Source organism: Phocoena sinus, chromosome 12, assembly GCF_008692025.1.
Source record: "Phocoena sinus isolate mPhoSin1 chromosome 12, mPhoSin1.pri, whole genome shotgun sequence".
In the NCBI taxonomy this organism is placed as follows: domain Eukaryota; kingdom Metazoa; phylum Chordata; class Mammalia; order Artiodactyla; family Phocoenidae; genus Phocoena; species Phocoena sinus.
This window is the reverse complement of record NC_045774.1, coordinates 61,187,293-61,209,165: the sequence shown is the minus strand read 5'-3', so window position 1 is coordinate 61,209,165 and position 21,873 is coordinate 61,187,293. Positions and strand designations below refer to the sequence as shown.

At 39.3% G+C, this 21,873-nt stretch overlaps 1 protein-coding gene across 1 annotated transcript in view; it reads right to left on the bottom strand.

Moving 5' to 3' along the window:
- The window catches only part of GPR63 (G protein-coupled receptor 63), a 57,254-nt gene extending 36,867 nt beyond the window's left edge, over window positions 1-20,387 (bottom strand). The window contains exon 1 of the mRNA XM_032651733.1: window positions 18,651-20,387. The gene's annotated coding sequence lies outside the window, so the exon portion shown is untranslated. The remainder of the gene's footprint in view (window positions 1-18,650) is intronic.
- Between the last annotated feature and the right edge of the window lie 1,486 nt (window positions 20,388-21,873).

Below are 21,873 nucleotides of genomic sequence, written 5' to 3'. Positions count from 1 at the left end.
ATATATGAAATACATCTCTTAATAAAGCTCATAAAAAATTCATGTACATAGTAAGAAAATGGAACTAATCTAAAGGTTCACATTAAGGAAACAGATTGAGTTAACTATGTGATTTATATAATAGAATGCTATGCAGCCATTAAAGCTGTATTTGAACAGTATTTAATAGAGACACAGGAGGGGAGGTGCCATGGGCAGCCAGGATGCCTGGCTTGGCCATAACCTGGTCTGGGGCCAGGTGGGACTGCGAGGGCCCATGGCCGAGCTGGCTCCATTACCTCTGACTTTTGAGGATGTAGCCGTCTATTTCTCTGAGCAAGATTGGCAGAATCTAGAGGCATGGCACAAGGAGCTTTACAAGCAAGTAATGAGAACCAGTTATGAGATTCTTGTTTCTCTAGGGGACACAGGTTCGAGCCCTGGTCTGGGAAGATTCCACATGCTGCGAAACAACCAAGCCCGTGGGCCACAACTACTAAGCCTGTGCTCTAGAGCCCACGAGCCACAACTACTGAGCCCGTGTGCCACAACTACTGAAGCCCACACACCAACAGCCCGTGCTCCACAACAAGAGAAGCCACCGTAATGAGAAGCCCTCGCACCACCGTGAAGAGTAGCCCCTGCTCGAGGCAACTAGAGAAAGCCCACGCGCAGCAATGAAGACCCAACAAAAGATCAAATGGATGTGAAGTGGTGTATCAATGTGGGTTTGGTTTGCATTTCCTTAACGGCTAATTATGTTGAGCATCTTTTCATTTGTGTATCTTCTTTGGAGAAATGTCTATTCAAATACTTTGCCCATTTTTGAAGTGGGCTATTTGTCTTTTTATTGTTGGGTTATAAGTGTTCTCTATTTGTTCTGAATACTGAACCCTTAACAGATATACGATTTGCAGATATTTCCTCCATTTCTTGGGTTGTCTGTTCCCTTTTTGATGGCATCCTTTGAAGCACAAAAGTTTTAAGTTTTGATGAATTCCCGTTTATTTTTTCTTTTGTTGCTTGGGGTTTTGGTGGTATATCTAAGAAGTCATTGCCTAATCCAGAGTAACAAAGATCCACTCCTATGTTTTCTTCTAAGAGTTTTATAGTTTTAGTGTGTATATTTAGGTCTTTGATCCTTTTTTTTCCTTCTTTGATCCATTTTGAGTTAATTTTTTTACACTGTGTGATATAGGGATCCAGCCTCTTTTGCACATGGATATCCAGTTGTCCCTACACGATTGTTGAAAAGACTATTCTTTCCCCCATTGAATTATCTTGGCACCCTTTTGGAAAACCAATTAACCATAAATGTCAGTTTATTTCTGGATTCTCGATTCTGTTTCATGGATCTATGTGTCTAGCCTTATGCCAGTACCACACTGTTTTAATTATCATTGCTTTAGGATTAGTTTGTCAATTTCTGCCAAAAAAAAAGGCAGATGGGGTTTGGGGAATATTGTCATCTTAACAGTACTAAGCCTTCCAGTTCATGAACACGGGATATCATTTCATTTATTTAGTACATTTTTTTAGGACTTTTAAAATTACTTTCAACAACATTTTATGATTTTTATTGTGCAAGTTTATGTTTCTTTTATTAAATTTATTCCTAAGTATTTTACTCTTTTTGATGTTCTCGTAAATAGACTTGTTTTCTGAATTTTTTTTTTGAAAAATAGTTTTATTTTAAAAGATGCTGAGAGTTCGACCCAGAGGAAGACTGAGAATAGGTGTATTGATTTGTTTTTTTAATTCATTTTTGTTGGAGTGTGGTTTGTTTGCAATGTTGTGTTAGTTTCTGCCATACTGCAAGGTGAATCAGTTATACAAATACATATATCCTCTCTTTTTAGATTTCCTTCCCATTTACGTCACCACAGAGCATTGAGTAGAGTTCCCTGTGTTATGCAGTAGGTTCTCATTAGTTATCTGTTTTATATATAGTAGTGTATATATGTCAATCCCAATCTCCCAATTCATCTCACCCCCTTCCCCCGTTGGTATCCACACGTTTGTTTTCTACAGCTGTGTCTCTGTTTCTGCTTTGCAAATAAGTTCATCTGTACCATTTTTCTAGATTCCACATACAAGCGATATTATATGATATCTGTTTTAGGTGTATGGATTTAAATAAAAGATAGTGATTCCTTTAAAAAAAAATAAATAAAGACACAAGAAAATATTATGTGAGCATGCTGAGTGAAGAAAACAGACTACAAAGCCATATATAAAGCATGCTCTTGATATGTTTTTTCAAGTTCTTAAAAAGAATTGGAAGGAAACACATCAAGATATTAACAGATGTTTCTGACCAGTAGGATTATCGGTGACATATTTTTTCTTACTTTTCTGTATTTTCCAAATCTTGTAAAATGAGTAGTTTTCTTATATTTAAGAAAGACTTCTTCTTGAAGAATATTTTCATATATTATAAATATAAACATTAATCTTTCTTTTTAATAAGACACATTCCTTAAAAAAAAACTCTACTCCTTAGGAGGAGACAGGAAGGAAGCAAAATAAGCATTCTCTCAACATGCTTATTGCCCATGGGTAGAACAGACGACAGTGTTTAAAAATTTGGAAAATGGGGCTTCCCTGGTGGCGCAGTAGTTGAGAACCTGCCTGCTAATGCAGGGGACACGGGTTTGAGCCCTGGTCTGGGAGGATCCCACATGCTGCGGAGCAACTAGGCCCATGAGCCACAACTACTGAACCTGCGCATCTGGAGCCTGTGCTCCGCAACAAGAGAGGTCACGACAGTGAGAGGTCCGCGCACCACGATGAAGAGTGGCCCCCGCTTGCCACAACTAGAGAAAGCCCTCACACAGAAACAAAGACCCAACACAGCAAAAATTAATTAATTAACACCTACCCCCAACATCTACTTAAAAAAAAAAAAATTTGGAAAATGGTGACAAGAAGAGTTACTCAAATATCCCTTATCCTTTAGGAATCCTTCTACATGGTTGGTGGGAATGTAAACTGGTGCAGCCACTACAGAAAACAACAGTATGGAGGCTCCTCAAAAAACTAAAAATAGAGTTGCCATATGATCCAGCAATCCCACTCCTGGGCAAATATCCAGACAAAACTATAATTCAAAAAGATACATGCACCCCTATGTTCATAGCACTATTCACAGTAGTCAAGACATGGAAACAACCTAAATGTCCATCAACAGATGAATGGATAAAGAAGATGTAGTACATATACACAACAAAATACATTAAAAAGAATGAAATAATGCCATTTGCAGCAACATGGACCTAGAGATTATCATGCTGAGTAAAGTAAGTCAGAGAAAGACAAATACATATGATATCACTGTATGTGGAATCTAAAATATGACTCAAATGAACTTATCTATGGAACAGAAACAGACACACAGACATAGAGAACAGACTTGTGGTTGCCAAGGGGGAGCGAGGTAGGGGAGGGTTGGATTGGGAGTTTGGGATTAGCAGATGCAAACTATTATATATATGATGCATAAACAACAAGGTCCTACTGTATAGCACAGGAAACTATATTCAACATCCTGTGTAAACCATAATGGAAAAGAATATGAAAAAGAATGTATATATGTGCATAGCTGAATCACTTTGCTGTACAGCAGAAATTAACACAACATTTTAAATCCACTATACTTCAATAAAATAAATTTTTAGAAACGTCCCTTATCCTTTAGGCAAGTCTTACTATTACTATGCAAGAAATGTACTCTCATCAGTAAAGGGCATAAGAAACTTATGAGAAGATTTTTTTTTTTCTCACAAAGCACAAAATTTATATATGGTAACTTATCTAGTCACTACTTGTAAATTACCCCATATTTCTTCCAATTATTTACCTACTAATTTTAAAAAACAGTACCTACCTTTACACATTATTCTCTAGATCACCTTTCTGGTTTCCACAAACATCTCTTGGGAATCAATGCAATTTTAAAAAGAAAAAAAAAGTGCTAATTTTTGTTTGCTTTCATGCTATTCTGCAAAAGTTTTATTTTTTTAATGCAGCTGAATTTCTGGGTACAGCTTGGCTTGCCATTCTACTTTTTAAAACTGTTTCCTTAAGCAACTCTGTAACCCATCTGACCCCATACACCTATCTATGTGAAATAAGACATTTAATTTTTCTTTAATAGTCACACAGTACAAAGTGAAAGTTTCCAAGGCCTTAAGTTTATCTTATCAAAACTAAATGTTTCCAGGACTTTGCTGGAAGTCCAGTGGTTAAGACTCCAAGCTTCCAGTGCAGAGGGTGTGGGTTCGATCCCTAGTTGGGGAACTAGGATCCCACATGCTGTGTGGCGTGGCCAAAAAATTTTAAAAAAAATTTTTAATAAAATAAAATAAAAAATAAATGTTTCCACCGTCATATATATTTCTTCTAAAAATGCTGCTACTCTCTTCTCCACTGCCCCTTTTTTTGTTTTTTTTTAAAATTTATTTATTTTATTTATTTTATTTTCAGCTGCATTGGGTCTTTGTTTCTCTGCACAGGCTTTCTCTAGTTGTGGGGAGCAGGGACTACTCTTCATTGTGGGCACAGGCTTCTCATTGTGGTGGCTTCTCTTGTTGTAGAGCACGGGCTCTAGGCACGTGGGCTTCACTAGTTGTGGCACACGGGCTCAGAAGTTGTGGCTCGTGGGCTCTAGAGCACAGGCTCAGTAGTTGTGGCGCATGGGCTTAGTTGCTCCGCAGCATGTGGGATCTTCCTGGACCAGGGCTCAAACCCATGTCCCCTGCATGGGCAGGAGGATTCTTAACTACTGTGCCACTAGGGGAAGCCCCTCAACTGCCTCTTAACAACAAAAGATTTTGGCATATCCTTTGGAGGGAATCAAAACTCAATCAGGGTGAAAATAAGCTTTTTATTGAGCACTTCCATGCCCTTCCTCCAGATGCCCACTGTGTCCACCTCAGCAAGGGTCAGAGTGCCTGGTTACCATTTACTTACTAAGTGTCATTGTGCAGGCTACTTAATCTCTCATGTCCTCAGGTTCTTCCTCAGAAAAATGGAGATGACCACGGTACACCTTGGTTCCTGAAGCTGCGGTGGGGCCGTGTTAAATGAGACAGCACGTGTAAGGTACTGGCACACAGTCAATGCCCAGTACTTACGAGCTAGCAGTTCTACTCAAAAAAGAAAACCAGCGTTCTACCCATCACCCTTGGAAATGATTATTTTCCACATCTCACCCAACTGAATTTAAACCTGTTTTTCACCTCAAGATTCTGCACTGTGATTTTGACATGATACTATTGTTTCTCTTCCTCTGACCTTCTCCACTCCAGCTTCCACCCCATTTATTTCAGAAAAGTGACCCTCAATAGTCTCTTTTCAGAACAAAAGAGATGCAGCTTCTTTTGTTGTGTCATTGCTTCAAACCTGGTGGAAGTCTGTATATTCCTTCCTACACCTAGAAACAGTCCACTACAACCATGCCCAGTTTATTCCTCGACTTCCAGGTGCAAAACTGTAGTACAGCTTCCTTGTTTTTCAGAACAACACTTGTTGTTGCTGACTGTGACTGCCCCTGAGAGTTGCAACCAAGTCAATCAAACAAAAATGTTTAGGGCATCGACCATGTGCCAGGTAGTGTGCTAGTTGTTGGAGATTCATGGACATCCTATCCAAAACAAATGGGGGACATATATGCTACACCATGGTCTCCTCTCTCTTGCTACATATCTGGGCAATGATACTGTCTGAGACGATTCAAGCATCATCTCTTGGTATAAGACAGTGTGTAAGATTCCCTACCCCTACCACCTTACTACCCCACCCCACCGGCATCAACCAGATACATCTTCTCTGATGGTAGAATAGAAATGTTACAGAATGTGGAATTGGAAGACCTTAATGACATCACCAGATACTTCAAATAACCTCTTGAGTGTATATTTGAATATACAATAGTCAAAAATATATATATTTATGTATGTATATATATACCTTAATTTTATATATATCTTTAAAAAGATGCTAAAATCCTTGGTCCCTTGGCTCTGTAAATATAAATTCATTACCATAGCAAATTCCAATAATCAATATAAGGGAAAATATGTAATTACTAAACATTTTCATAAGTGGGAAGCTAAAAAATAGTGCAAGGGAAACAGCCTAGAATGAAATATCATTCTGCTCTTGGTGTGCAATTTCAAAACAGGATTGCTGAAGAGCAGCATTGAATCATCTCAGAAATAATGGCAATTCTGTTTTGACCTTGATTCACTGCCATGATCAAAGTAATATGTTTAACTTGGGAAGATTCTGAAAAATCTAAAGGCCACACTTAAAATCCTTGCAGTTCAAAAATCTAAGAAGTAGGGCTTCCCTGGTGGCGCAATGGTTGAGAGTCCGCCTGCCGATGCAGGGGACACGGGTTCGTGCCCCGGTCCGGGAAGATCCCACATGCTGCGGAGCGGCTGGACCCGTGAGCCATGGCCGCTGAGCCTGCGCGTCCGGAGCCTGTGCTCCGCAATGGGAGAGGCCACAACAGCGAGAGGCCCGTGTACCACAAAACCAAAAAACAAACAAACAAAAAAATCTAAGAATACTTTAGTTTTAATATTCAAAGTGGCCACCAAATAAAGACAAAGGAAATGTCAACAGAATCATCATATGCCAACTAAAATTACCTCACTTGCATATCTTGATATTCACCTGATACTCAGTCTTTCACCATGCTATTCATGTTCTAAATCTTTGATATATACTTTTCAACTTAACTTATACACTTATTTAAACTCATTCTCTTCCTTTAACAAATAGTTATTAAGCACCTGCTCTACGCCAGCTTCTGACTAAGCATGGCATACAATGAAAAAACAGGTATATCTCCTGACCTCAGGTAACTCTCAAGTCTAGTGGGGATACTCACTGTGATGGTTAATTTTACGTGTCAACTTCACTGGCACACAGGGTGCCTGGATTAAACATTATTTCTGGGTGTGTCTGTGGTTTTGTTTCTGGATGAGATTAGCATTTGAATTAGTAGACTGAGGAAAGCAGACTGCCATCCCCAAAGTGAGTGGATATCACCCAATCCATTGAAAGCCTGAATAAATCAAAAAAGTCAAGAAGGGGGAATTCGAAGTCTGCCTGTTTGAGCTGGGACTTTAATCATCTACCTTCAACTGGTACTTATACCAACAGCCCTCCAGTTCCCACCAACACCATCAGCTTTCTTGGGTTGCCAGCTTGCAGGTGGCCAACTGTGGGACTCATCAGCCTCCATCATCACATGAGCTAATTCCTTATAATAAATCATATATATCTCCTATCGGTTCTATTTCTCTGGAGAACCCTGACTCACGTCAAACAGACATAGAAACACAAAGTAACCACTGCATTACACCTTGTTGCCTGTGCTGTGAAGAAAAACTCAGGATGCCCCAAGAGTAGAAAACAGAGAAAATATAATTCCTCATTTACTTGTCCATATTTTCTTACAACATTCTCTAAATGTCACGCTCTATGATAGTATATTATCCACTAAGATAAACGCAAAAGTACTAGGCTAAAGACTAGCATAGGCATACCTTGTTTCGTTGTGCTTTGCTTCATTGTGCTTCTCAGATTTTGCACTTTTTACAAATTGAAGATTTGTGGCAACTCTGCATCTAGCAAGTCTATTGGCACCATTTTTCCAACAGTATTTGCTCACTTCATGTCTCTGTCACATTTTGGTAATTTTCACAATATTTCAAACTTTTTATTATTGTATTTTATATAATTATAGTATATATTTTATTATATATGTTATATTTGTTATGGTGATCTATGATCAGTGATCTTTGTTGCTACTACTATGACTTGCTGAAGGCTCAGATGATGGTTAGCATTTTTTAGCAAAAAGTATTTTTTAATTAAGTTATGTACATTGTTTTTTCAGACTGTTATTGCACACTTAATAGACTACAGTATAGTGTAAACTTTTATATGCACTGGGAAACCAAAAATTCCGTGGCTCAATTTATTGTAATATTCACTTAACTGCAGCGGTCTAGAACCAAACCTGCAATATCTCTGAGGCATGGCCTATATATTTTGATTTTGAAGTTATAGTTTATTTTGTATTCTGTTTTATTTATTTTTAGATGGGAGAAGGGTGAGAGAAAGTAGGTCATAGGGAATAAGAGGTAAAATAAAATAAATAAATGAAGACTAAAAGCAGGAAGTTTTCACTGCAAGAATAAATAAAGTTTTACTAAATGCATGTGGTCCTAAAAAAGTCTTCTAAAACCAAATTGTTGACAAATAATTTTAAATTCAAAAAACTGTTTCTTGAAACCTCACTTGCTGAAGGACTCTCTGCTAAATCCTGCCATAAAACAAAGTTCATGAATAAAAATAATTATTTCCTTTAACACAACCTTATTTCCATTTCTATTATTTCCAAATTTTAATATTCAATTAAGTTTGCTGTGTAGCCAACAATGGGGAAGGACTGCTCTAAGTAAAAAGGGTTACATAATTGCCATTCTAAATTCAAAGTACTGCATATCACCTCCCAACACCTACCATGCTCCCTCCCCACCAAAAAATCATGCCTTAGCAAAGAAAATATTTAAAGAAAATCTGGAATATTCATTTTGAACCTTTAGAAATGAAAAAAAATAAATAAAGTTGATAAAATGGCTGTATTCTGAACACCAAAGAACAATTCTTCATCATGCACCACAAACCACAAAGAAGAAGGAACTTGGGGTGAGGCTGTGATGTTTGTTTGTTGCTGGGCTCCCCACTGGTAGTGCCCCAATGACGCTGCCATTCAGTAAGATGCCTGCTGCTAGTCTCTGGTCCTCTGCTCAAAAATCAAAGTGTCAGTGAAGCTTTGCAAGTTCACGAAGTGCTGATTCAACTGACATATGGGTGGTAAGACCCAGGAACTAGAGGGAATTCACTCACCCAATGTCAACTGTACACATAATAGTCGGAATTTCAATTTCAAGGCGGAAAGAACACTATATACTACTGTATACACATCACTGTTTATACTTATGGGGAGTTCTTCCAGTTTTGTTATACTTCATTCATGTTGGTTCTCATTTGATTTCTCCTAGTAGATGCGGCCTATGAAAGTGATACCAGAAAGAGGTGCATGAGTGTGTATACATGTGGGTGGACTCAATATAGATTCTATAATGGCAAGAAGCATTGCACTGGAATGGCCCAAATATAGAGTTTGTCTAATGGCTGATGAAACAAATGTGAAAATTCTTCTTATATGCAGAATATTTATTATGCTGGAATTGAATAGAATAAGCATTTAACATAGATTCTGGGAGGGACAGCATTCAGTGAAATGATCACTCCAAGTCTCAAGTTTATATTAGACAAATAGAAAATTCCCTTTCTGCAAGGGCCGCAAACTAAATGGATGCTATGTTATGTAATGAGGTTTTTCATAGGAGTCTTCCCTGGCTATCCACTAAAAAAAAAATTACCTGAAGGATCTTTTCCTGAAACTTTATTCCAACCTAGAATCTAGATATGAGCAAAGAACTTACCAGAATAAAATTCTATTATGTGAGCCTCGGAGATCATTTCTATTCTGGTGATTCCTTATGCAAGATAAGGAAAATTAGTAGGACAAAAAGATTTTAAAACTCAGAATGCAAAAGAAAAATTATTCCATAAAAAGAGCAGAGAAAATATTAAAAGCTTAGCTTTATGACTTGATGAATGAAATAATTACCCAAAGGTAATCAAGTTAATTACTTCAGTCTGTTTTTGTATTTGACTTCATTTTACCACTGTATCTAAGTCTTTATAGCTAATCCATAGTAACTGAGTACTAAGAAATATAAATGCTGAGGTTCTCAAACTCTTTGCATTTTAACTGATCATTACAACCAAGGCTGCATCCACATATCTATACTACATAGGGTTAAAGGAAAAATATTGAGTATAACAAAGAGAAAAACTAAACATTTCTTAAATGTTTACCAAGATGTAACCATTTGAAATAAACATGGAATAATTACTCCTTTTCAAAAGTGAACTACCCAGAAGAATCCTGCAGTCTGCCATCTTTAACTTGCTTTGGAGATTATAAATAAGGGCAATGCAGACCAAAGGTGGCTTTTTAACTTTCCCTACTACCATTTAAAGGCAAAACCCAGAAATCTGAAGCAATAGAAAAATAAATGTATCTGGCAGTGTCTTTCAAGCTTGCCAATATAACTAGATGTAACCGAATAATTTAAAATAAGATGCCTACACTAACTTCCTAAAGAACAAAATATAAAACGAAATATTAAATGACTATAAACAAGATGAAGTTTAGGCTTTAGGAAAGTGCTGATACCAATATACTATACAGAAATTCAAAATGTATCAGTAGAGGAAAATGATAAATTGCAAAATTGGAGTTAAAAGAAAAAAAGAAAAGTAAGCATTTTTCAATCTTAGCTTGACACATTACTGTCTGCTTTTTTAGAAGACCCCAACAGCAACCAGGACTTCAAAGGGCTAATTCACTATGTGAAAAGTGAACAAGAAATAAACTCCTCCATGCCAAAAGAGACAGCAAAGAAAACTGTAAGTCTTGAATCTAGTGCTAGACAGATGAGGGAAAATAATCTCTCCAAGGAATTCATATCCACAAACTAGTCCTGAGATTAAAAAAACAAACAAACCCTCAAGCAGAAATCTTCATTTAAATGTCCCTGAGCCAATAGTGTCCAAGCTAGTAGTAGAATCAAAATATATTTCCCCTCTGGAGGAACTCACCTTCAACCTAGGTCTGAAAAAATTACCACCAATAAAGTTCTGGGGAAAGTGAGCAGCTCATAGTCAAAAATAACAAAACCTTAAAATGATAAAGGCAACATGAGCAATCAAGAGCAGCCACCTTCTCACTGTGTCCTCACTTGGCCTTTCCTCTGTGCATAGGTAAAAGGAAGAAAGATATCTCTGGTGTCTCTTCCTCTTCTTATATGGACACCAGTCTTATTAGATTAGGGCCTCACCCATATGACCTCATTTAACCTTAATTACATCCTTATAAGCTTCATCTCCAAATACAATCACATTGGGGCATAGGGCTTCAACATATGAATCTGGAGGAACACAATTCAGTCTATGGCAGAAGGCAAAGATACTGATTAAACTAGATTAAGATGAGTATGCCTAGTAAAACTCTCTGGGTATCCACTAAAAGAATAGATATGGAGCTTATAGCCAGTGCCCTAACCCTCAAAATAAAAAGGACAGTAAAAGGGGATGGGAGAGAATCAACCTATTCAAAACAAGGCAACAAAGGAGAGTAGAAAGAGATAAAGCAGAACAGAAAATACCTCATAATGTGATAATAAACCCAAATATGTCAGTCTTCATTCTAAACATAAAAAGACTAAACTCTCCAGTTAAAAGCAAAGATCCAGCTATATGCTATTTACAAAAGACACATCTAAAAACATAAGAACATAAATCCAACTTGAAAGTCAAAGAGTAGAGAAAGATATATCAAGCCAATCAAAATCTATAGGGGACCCTAAATTGTTTTATTAATATCAATGAAAAAGTTAAGTCAAACAGCACGATTAGAGACTTAGGTCATTACATATGAAAAAAGGTTTAATTTACCATAAGAATATTAAAAAATCTAATTGTAAAGGTACTTAATAACAAATCTCAAAATATTCAAAGCAGAAGGTGAATTATGGAGATGAAATTGATAAAGCCATTGTTACAATTTCTCAGTAACTGAATAATCAAGCAGACAAAATCATTTATAAGGAATAAGAAGATTTAAACAGCACAATTAAAATTTTCATCTTTTGGATACACATTGAACACTGCACCCAGAAACTGGAGAATATACATGATTTTCAAGCTACACATGGGACATTTATTAAAAAGAGAACATTTGCCCTAGCCCATGAAGATAACCTCAAAGAGCATCAGAAGACTGGTATGATAGAGACCACATACTGTGACCATATTACAAGTAGGCTGGAAATCAGCAACAGCAACAACAAACTAGCAATTAGAAAACACCATTCTCAAGATGGATCTTGGATCTATGAATCAAAGAAACCATAGCAAATTATTTAGAACTGTATGATAACAAAAGCACTACATAAAAATTCTGATAAGCAGCTAATGTGATGATTCAAGGACAACTCCTTGTCCTCTGATGAAGCAAGTTCACAATTAATGAGCTAAGCATCCAACTTAAGAAATTAGAATAATGACAGAATAAACCTAAAAACATGGGAGAAAGAAAATAAAATAGCAAAAAATGAAGGATTTAGGAAAAAAAAACAGGTAATAATGATGATCGGCAAAGGCAAAAGTTGGTTCTTTGAAAAGATATATCTCAAGATTGAAGAAGGAGAGGGACTTCCCTAGTGGTCCAGTGGTTAAGACTCCACGCTTCCACTTCAGGGGCCAAGCGTTTGATCTCCGGTCAGGGAACTAAGATCCCACGTGCCCAGTGGCGTGGCCAAAAAATTTTTTAAATTTAAAAAAAGATTGAAGGAGAGACAGAGAGTGAAAGAGCAATGGACAGAGACAGACAGACAGAAATCAGCAGGATCAGGAGTAAAAAAGAAATGGGACATATCAGAGATGTGGCAGTGATTAAACAGATAAAAGGGTATCACGGAAAACTTTATGCTTATACTTTATGCTTTTGAAAACCTAGTTACAATGACAAATTCCCCTTAAGAGTGAAATGAATAAATTATAGAATTCATAAAATAAAACAGAAACAAAAACAAATTACAGCTATGAAATTGATGAATTTCAAAAACATAACAGTGAACAAATGAAGCAAACATAAAAGTATATAATACATATATGATAATTCCCTTTACGTAAAGTCCAAAAATAACCAAAACTAAAGAATATGTTGCTTTAGAGATAAAGCAAGGGTTGCCTTTAGGTGGGGAATGGGTAAACTGAGGGATTCTAGGTATATCATACTTTTTAACCTTGGTAGTAGGTGCAAAGGTACTCTATTTTTTTAACTTACAAATACGTTTTATGCACCTTTATATGTACAAGGTACTTCACAACAAATATTCTCTTAAAAATATGTAGTAAAATTAGTTTCAAAAGCATTTTCTAGGGCTTCCCTGGTGGCGCAGTGGTTGAGAGTCCGCCTGCCGATGCAGCGGACACGGGTTCGTGCCCCAGTCCGGAAAGATCCCACATGCCGTGGAGCGGCTGGGCCGGTGAGCCATGGCCGCTGAGCCCGCGCTCCGCAACGGGAGAGACCACAACACTGAGAGGCCCATGTACTGCAAAAAAAAAAAGCATTTTCTAAACCTCTCCATGTAAACAATGAACATCCAGACAATCTCATGAAAAAATGTACCTGTTCAATCCTTATATGCCTGTTAAATTCCATGCCAAAATACAAAGATACGATTCCTGTTGTTTGAGATATTAAAGAGGGACATTATACTCATCTAAACAAAAAATTCATTCTGAAGTGCTAGAACAGGAAAACACCAGGTACTAGGGCACAGAGAAGCTCAGCCTGACTTAGAGAAAGGAGGAAAGGACATGGTCTCCAGACAATGGAGAACATACTGTCTGAAAAAAGAATAGCTGGCCCAGAAAATATGTTTATGTTTGTGTTTGTGTGTGTGTGCGTGCTTACTTTCTGTTTCTTTTTGTTGTTGTTGTTGTTGTGGTACACAGGCCTCTCACTGTTGTGGCCTCTCCCATCGTGGAGCACAGGCTCCGGACGCGCAGGCTCAGCGGCCATGGTTCACGGGCCCAGCCGCTCCGTGGCATGTGGGATCCTCCTGGACCAGGGCATGAACCCTTGTCCCCTGCATCGGCAGGCGGTCTCTCAACCACTGCGCCACCAGGGAAGCCCTCCTTTTCCTTTTTTTTTCTTGTTTTTTTGTTTTTTAACTTGTCTGGATTTTCTAAATTTTCCATGCGTATGAATAAAGATTTGAAACCTCACAATAGCAACTGTACATGAAATATAGGTACAAAAATGAGAAGTGACCAACATCACTGCACCTTTAAGTAGGAGCAAATTAACCAAGGCCTAATATGGAAGATGGAGGAATCTTAAATTCAAAACTCATAACGTATCATTAAAGAACTCAATAATTCAAAATAAGAGGAACACATTTGAAAAGTACTGCTGGGAACAAGCTCAAAGGCTTAAAGAACAGACTTTCTGCTAGTGCTGAACAGTGTGAAACTTTAGAAGTGCAAGGTTAATCAAAAATGGAGCAGGGGGCTTCCCTGGTGGCGCAGTGGTTGAGAGTCCGCCTGCCGATGCAGGGGACACGGGTTCGTGCCCTGGTCCGGGAAGATCCCACATGCCGCGGAGCGGCTGGGCCCGTGAGCCATGGCCGCTGAGCCTGCGCTCCGCAACGGGAGAGGCCACAACAGTGAGAGGCCCGCGTACAGCAAAAAAAAAAAAAAAAATGGAGCAGGAAGACACTATACACTTCATATATAGCATGGAGTAAACAGAAAAAATAAGCTACAATGATAAAAAGTGGATTTTATAGAAGTACACACTTAGGCAAACATTTTTCCCTCTGGAAGGCAATAGATGCTATGCCTGGAATTAGCCCCTTTCCATTCCAACTCCCTTTGAATCTGTATCTTCCCAGGATCAACTTGGATCAGCAGCAGACACCCTCAACCAAAAACTGTAACCAACACCTGGCACAAACGTTCACTGATTCTTAGGTAACTTTGAGCTGAAACCCTTATTTTGATTGAAACTTCAAGCATCTTTAAATGCCTGCAAATGTTCTTTCTCTAAAATTACCTATGCATTTGTTTTTGTTTAAAAAAAAGACAGGAAGAGATGAAGGTACCTTCCTTTGGAAGGTAAGGGCTACAATAAAGAATCATGTCCCTTCTGCACTCCCTTCCCAAGGCAAATCCTTAGAAATTTTCACATAAAAAAATGTACCTAAAATAATTTTAAACGCTGTAGTGATATAGATTGGGCTTCATCAATTGATAGAAAAGAAGTTAACCAAGAAACTTTGGTCAAAAACCCCAAAGGTACATAAAGCTTATGACTACAATGACGCATAAGGGTTTCAACTTAAAATTATTTAAGAAACAATTAACATATTTGCTAGGTGATTGGTACAGTGTCTGGCTGGGGATGTTTTTTAATCAAAGTTGGGCCTGGGAGGATTATCACTCAAAGGAAATACTATTAATAATAGTGTTATTATTAATTTCAAGAGATGACCACTAGATTACCCTACTAACTGCAAATATACACTCTTTTGCCCATGACCTGAAAGCTGTGTTACAATCCAACATTCTCAACTCTTCATTACATTTTTAATGAATATGAATAAGTTTTCCAGTATATTAAGCTAGTTTCATGCTTGAGTTCTCTGAATCTTCTGACATACAGAAATGTGAACAAATTACTTTTTCCAATCCTGTCCATATTTACTGGCACAGAGGCTAAAAAGGCACTTCATCCTATGTGTCAAACTCAAAGAGTGAAACAGCTTGCTGTCAGCTTCAAAAACCATTTTTTACAAGCATGGCACACTGCCTCAAGCCAACTAAACACTAAAGCATGCCCACACTGCAAATTATTTGGAATGTTCTCCATGTTTTGTGGTTGCAAAAGTACCTATTTGTGCATCATCCAGTTCAAATCAGGGCCACATCTGACCTTAAATAGAAAATTCCCAGGAAACTGAAACTATAATTGACCAAGATCCCATCAGTTCTGAAAGTCTGTCATCTCATGTTCATAGTCAAACATTTCAAATGTTATTTTTTTAAGCTGAAGAGACACAACATAAACTCTGTGAAACATGGTACTGTCTGTTTCAAGTAAACACTAAGAACTCACCCTAAATATACACATCATAGTAGCAAAAAAAAAAAAAGGAAAAGGAAAAAATTGCCATATGCAATAAAGTAAAGGGCATTTGTAGCAAATATAAATATATTTCTGGTAAATGTCTAGCAAATGAAAAAAAAGTCTAAAAAATCATTTCATTTCTAACTTTCATACATATGCTAAAATGAAGCAGCTTCAGCTGTGGAACATGATAAGAAATATTCCAAAGCTTTGCCTATAGATTGGAGCACTGTATCATAGGTATTATTTTCCCAAGTATAAATGAGTATCTCTCTCAAATCAAATACTCAAGACATCATTTCACAAATTGGAGTACCAAAACTTACCCAAGGTTTGCCTCCCATGCCTTTGATGTCTACTCTCTAAGACCCAGACCTATGGGGAATGCCCTGAAGGTAATTATTGAAGTGTTAAAAGAAGAAAACACTATATTAACAAGCTAAATTTTACCAGGGATTCTTCTACTGGAGTTAAATTGCTGAAGCTTAAGAAATGCCTGATTCAATCATCCATTGGTGTGATAATTCAGTTCATTTAAAAAATATGCGGTTAGGATCACTGGCATATGGCTCCCTGGTCCAAGCCTTGTGTGAGAACAAGAACATGCTTGAAAATACAGTATTTTTTTTAACTTAACTGATAGTGATGAAATTGCTGAAGAAATGACAAGCCGTAGCAAGAAATGTTTTTAGCTTTTGATCTTTCAGACATGCTCTTCTTAGTGAAGGAGTATTATTGAGTCCCTGAACAGTTTTCCCTTCTATAGATATATAGAGATACATAAATATATGTATACCCCTATCTATAAATAGATATGGATTTTGTGATATATATTTGTGATATGTATATGTGATATACATATGAATATATATCTTTAGTTTCAAAAAGGATTATTCACAAAACAATCATCTCAATCAAATAAGTCACATACCAAATCTCAAGGTACTCATATTAATCCACACAGTTCTAGGAAATAAGTCACATCCACATTAGAACCCCAAATTCTTACTGAATGCGGTACTTTCTGGCCCAGACTCCAGCAAACTTAAGATAAAATAGTAACTGCAGTTAGGGCTTTAAGTATGCGACTTTTTCTAGGCAAATTTTTTTCCAAAAATACTCAATTTGCTACAAATTTTCAGAAAATGCTTGAGATGGAGAGTGCTTTTTTTAAAGTTTCAATTCTGGTATATTTGACAACAGAGTGACAAAACCATGCTCAGAGATGAAAACCTATATCCCAAACAAAATGTTATTATATTAATGTTTATTCTGGAATGATTTTCTTTCAAAACTTCCCCACTGCACGTAAGTTGTCTCTTACAGTATTCCCCGTCTATTTTGGTAATATATCTTTCTACACACAAATTATATGTAAAGCATACATTTGAGAATTTAAATACTTCATGACACTCTTTTCTTTAAACAACCTCCCACATTCTATTTTTATTTTTCAAAATAATCTGGACGATTATAATCAATTACATCACTACGATTCTGGCTATGCAACACTTCACAAAATATAGGGACTTGCCATCAGCACCTCTGATTTGTCCCTGTCATCAGATGTATACGATGTGAGTGACGAAGACAGAAACAAGAACAGACATTTGTGGTAGAGACCTGGGGGTGTGAGAAAATGGGCTTCCTTCACCCACAGGATATATGAAAAAAGAAAACTTAGCCACTTGGGCAATAAATGTACTTATATATTAGGTTTCATCAAATAATTACACCTACTACATACCTCATCCAGGAGTAAAACTGTCTGAAGCAATGTCGGATTATGCAAGAAACATCAGGTTTTATTTATGATTCTAGAAATATTACTCCTAAAATCAATGGGAGCCTTCTTAATCTAAGCTATAATGAAAACCAATAAACAAAGAGAAAAATCTTTTAAAAACATGATTGAAATTTTTAAAAAACATGACTGAAACCTCATCTCACCTCACTGAAAGAAGGAAAAAAAAAAACCCTACATCCTACTACAGTGATCTTTGCCTTTCATTAAGTGTTAAGACCAACACTAAATATTTCATGGGGACTAAACGATCACTTGGAATACTTAGGTCAGCCCCGGGGGGTAAATTTCACAAAAATGCATTGTTGGGTTTTGTTGTAGTGGTGGTTGGTTGGTTTGTTTTAGCACCCGAATCCTCAAAGATATTTTTTTTCTTAAAAAAAAAAAAAAAATGTTTCCCAAAAGGGGAGGAGGAGGGCGGACGAAAATCAGTGCAACGCTGAAAACCGACCAAGGCTGAAAGAGCCACAGCGCGGAAAGCTCACCCACAAGTAAAAGGCAACCTCTCAGAACTGGTGGAGCTCGAAGGAGCCCTCGGACTTTGGCAAACGAGGTGAATTTCACCCCTGAAGAGTGAGGAGCCCACAGTGTAAAAGTTCAGGAGGATTCCATCCCCTGCCTCTCACTCCCAGCGCTTAGCATCTCGACGGGAGAGCCCGGCAGAGAGAAACCCGGCACCGGGGTCCGGCCAGCAGCGGAGCGGATTCTTCGAAGGCCTCACCGCTCGGGCGGGCATGGGACGGGGCAGGGGGCGTCGGGAGGTGAGGCGAGGCGGGACCTGGGGACACCGAGTCCCGGCCGGGCCCCACCGTGTGGCGCTGGCTGCCGAAATCCCTCTAGTCCAGCTGCAAAAACCTTCCCGAAAACCCGGAGCTTCTCCGGCACAACTTCGGTCTCACCAGCCTCGTCCCCACCGCACACTCCGCCCAACCGCACACCCTTCCCACCGCGACGAATCAAAGCGCTCCCCGCGGGCGGCTACCTGTCCCTGGGGCCAGGGACCCCAAGTCTCACCTCATACAAAGGGCTGCGCGCGGGCGCCTGCGGGAGAGCCCGGGGAGCATGGCCCCAGCCAGTCCCTCCCGGAACTTTCCTGACATAGCACTTCTCTCCTCTGCTGCAGAAAACGACGCTTCGAGGCAGAGGAGGAGGAGGAGGAAGAGGAGGCGGGGATGGCGGTGGCGATCCAGGCGGCGGCGGCGGCGACGGCAGCTGGAGCAGAAAGTGAGGAGCATCGCGGCCGAGCGCCGCCGCCTCGCGATCTGCCGAGGGGTTCCCGCCCCCAGGGTAACCGAGCTGCCTCTTAAAGGCGCCGCGTTTTAGGACGGGCGGCGAGGGGGGAGGAAGCAAGAAAATAGGGAGCCTGCAGACTCGGAGAGATTCCAGGGGCCAGAACCCGGGCTGCCCCAGCCCTCCGCCTGGGCCAAAACAGGGCAAGTGCTGGGACCCGGCACCGGCGGGCCACCCTCGCCGTTGGCTTGTGCCCACGACGGTGTTGGAACTTCGCCCCTTCTCCTAATCGCCCCATCCCCCTTAGGGGCTTGTCTTCCCGCCTCCACAGAGGCACCGCCCACACCTACGCCCCCGAAGCCCGTACGCGCCGCTGGAGACTGCCCAGTGGAATTGCGTTTCCTCCCATGTTTCCTGCTTTTTCTTCCTGTCTCCAACACAGTGTTGAGAGTCCACCACCACCACCAGCAGTGCAGGAGACCGAAAAAACTAAAGACCAGCTGGGGTCCCTAGACTGACCCCTGAAGGTGTCACTGGTGTGTCAGGGGAGACTTACCAAATGCCCTGCTTTACCATGTGCTCTGTTCTCTTCCAATGGCCAATGGCCAGGTGGCCTCCAACTGGACGTCTTGAACTATTGACTTGCATCAGCAAAGACTGGCTGTAAAGATCACCAAACTGAATTCAGGAAGGCCCTTAAGAAAAGATATCAACCTTAAGATCTAAATGATACTGGGAAATACTGCTTTCAAGTGACAAGTGATACTATTTTTCCAGCTATCATCAACATTTGTGATCACTGCACAGCGGGATATGCCCAGTGTGGCGATGCCCAGAGACACAGCATCAGCAGCTATCAACACCCTAGGAAGTGACCACAGTAACAGTGAGTGTGGGTGTGGGCTTGTTTTTCTACCTCTTGACTCCAGCTCTTGCTTCTTCTTAGTACTGTGGGACCTCAGCACAGTCTTTGTGTCATTTGTACCCTGTCCAGCGTCCTCTGGCTGAGGTGGAGGTGGACAGGCAATTGAAGATTAAAATCCAGCCTGGGCTCCAAAGAATGGGGCTGCTGGGCGGGTGGGGACTCTGAGGGAGAGGTATTTTGTAATAGACACAAAGGCAGTCACATCACTTGCCTAAGACTGGACCTCATTTTTTTCCTCTCCTGCCACTTGCTGTTGTGAAACAAGCACATGTTAACTTGTGGAGGAAGACATCTGGAAGACCATGCGCAGAAGGTTGGAGAAACCTTTCTTACCAGGTGGAGAGGAAACGAATGTTGGGCTCTATAAAGCAGGAGACATGGCCCTGTTTAACCAAAGGACAAGATGAGAGAGGAGGTTAGCAGTGAGCAAGAGTGAAGCTATACTGGTTTTATGATAAACTCCTGTATAGTCAGGATAGTTGGATGTAATAGGTACCCTACTCAAACTGACTTTTGAAAGCCTACAGCAAATGAGGTTGAAATGTATTGACTCATATGCTTATAAATCCCAGTAGAACTGGCAGAAAAAAACAATGCTTTTTAAAATCCTTGATTTTCTAGAGGGGTGGGATAGGGAGGATGGAAGGGAGGCTCAAGAGGGAGGGGATATGGGGATATATGTATACTTATAGCTGATTCACTTTGTTGTACAACAGAAACTAACACAACATTGTAAAGCAATTATATTCCAATAAAGATATGAAAATAAATAAATTAATAAAATGTTGCTTTTAAAAAAAAAAGGTAAAAAAAATAAAAATCCTTGCTTTTCTCCAGGTGTTCAAAGAGTGTTAGGACTCTGTTTCTCTTCAAATCGTGGTTGTGCTTTCATTACACTGGCTTTATTTTCTCTAATCAGGGCCTAGACCTACAGCCCCAGGTTTTCCCCCTTGTCCTACCTCCTTAGCAAATGGTCCCATTAACAAGAAAGCAGGCCAAGGAATGAGTCTCATTGGACTTGCTTAGATTCTATGCCCGTCTCTGAACTAATCATTATAACCATGGATTGGTATAATTGGTATAATAATAATCAGGTAAAGTCCATAGATGGTCTATTCCCCACACCTCCCATTCCTTAACACACACACATACACGCAGCACCTACCTCTCTGGCTACTCTGCCTATAGCCTCTGGTTCAGAAGAATGCAAGTAACTGACCCAGCCAGCCACGTCCTTTCACCTCAGAAGCCACTCGGAAGGGCCTCAGTGATGTTAACAAACCACTTGCAAACAAACAATACCTAAACTGTAATTGTATTCAATAATTTTTTCCCTAAATCATGCTACCTCTGCCTCCACACGCCCCCGCCCAACCCCACATTGTTAAGCCTTGTGTTATTATGTGATCAACTCATAATAATATAAAGAGTCCATGGATATTTCTTGCTACCCATATATTCATTCAACTTGAAAAAGAAATGCGGCCTATGAATAATCACATATCAGAATCCAAATGACCCAGGGCCCAATTCCATTTCCAAACTCCAGTAAGTTCTTTATCTTTTCAGAGATAGCACAGAGGAGTTTATATTTTGCCTACCAAAACTGCCGAATAATTTCAGACTTTTTTCTTCCCACGTGAGAACTTTCCTTTGGTTGCTCATAAAAATGTTTAATGTATTCTTCACTTCTGTATTTATAGAAGAAGTTCATAGATATTATACACAAATAGACTTAAAAACCTGGAGGAAACTTTAGGATTAACCTAAAACAGCCCCCTTTGTTTTAAGGAGGAAGAAATAAAACGTAAGAGATTGACTTGCCTAGGGTCACAAGACAGTTTTTAGCTTTTGTGATCTGCCCTGCTCTGTGCTAGGCATCTCGAAAAGTATAGAAGCAAAAGCATGCAACATGATCACTGCCCTCAGAGCGGTTAAATTTAGTCAAGGAGACATAACCATCTAAGATATAGGACAATTACAGAGCATCACAGTATATCACATGATTTAGTGTAAAAAAAATAAAAGTGTGATGAGCTCTGCATGTTAGCTATAGGCACTGAAATAAGAGACACAATGAGC